Below are 609 nucleotides of genomic sequence, written 5' to 3'. Positions count from 1 at the left end.
GTGTGTGTGTGTGTGTGTGTGTGTGTGCAAAATAAAATGAGACAACAAAGTCAAGGCTGTGTGGAGTTTATAGGACATTTATAAAGAGAAAGGTAGTATTTCTCTTTCTGGAATATTAGGGATATCCCTTCATCAGAGACGATATGAGAGAGTTAACTAGAGGGAAATAGAAGAGTCTCATTATCCAAGGAAAATGCTGTGTAGAAAGGGTATAAATGCTTCTTGTTGATGGTATGTAGATTCCGTTAGGAGCTCATAACTCTCTCATATCGTCTCTGATGAACTGATATCTTTAATATACAAGAAACAGCTGTAAGACTACTTTTCTCTTTATAAATGTCCTATAAACTCCACACAGCCTTGGCTTTGTTGTCTCATTTTATTTAGCATATACACGCTCACATAAGACCCGCATTAGACTCCTCACACGTATTATTATCGAACCAAGAGTCTAACTACGGTCCTACCGTAGCTCTTACATAGCTTACCTGCCATCTTGGGTTTTCTGGATACTAATATGTCTCATATATATATATATATATATATATATATATATATATATACCGTTGTGTCTGGGAAGAGTCATTCTTTTTTGGTGCCTTATGATTT

Source organism: Octopus bimaculoides, chromosome 7 (assembly GCF_001194135.2).
Source record: "Octopus bimaculoides isolate UCB-OBI-ISO-001 chromosome 7, ASM119413v2, whole genome shotgun sequence".
NCBI classification, from domain to species: Eukaryota; Metazoa; Mollusca; class Cephalopoda; order Octopoda; family Octopodidae; genus Octopus; species Octopus bimaculoides.
The sequence above is the reverse complement of the archived record's forward strand: the minus strand, read 5'-3'. Positions refer to the sequence as shown.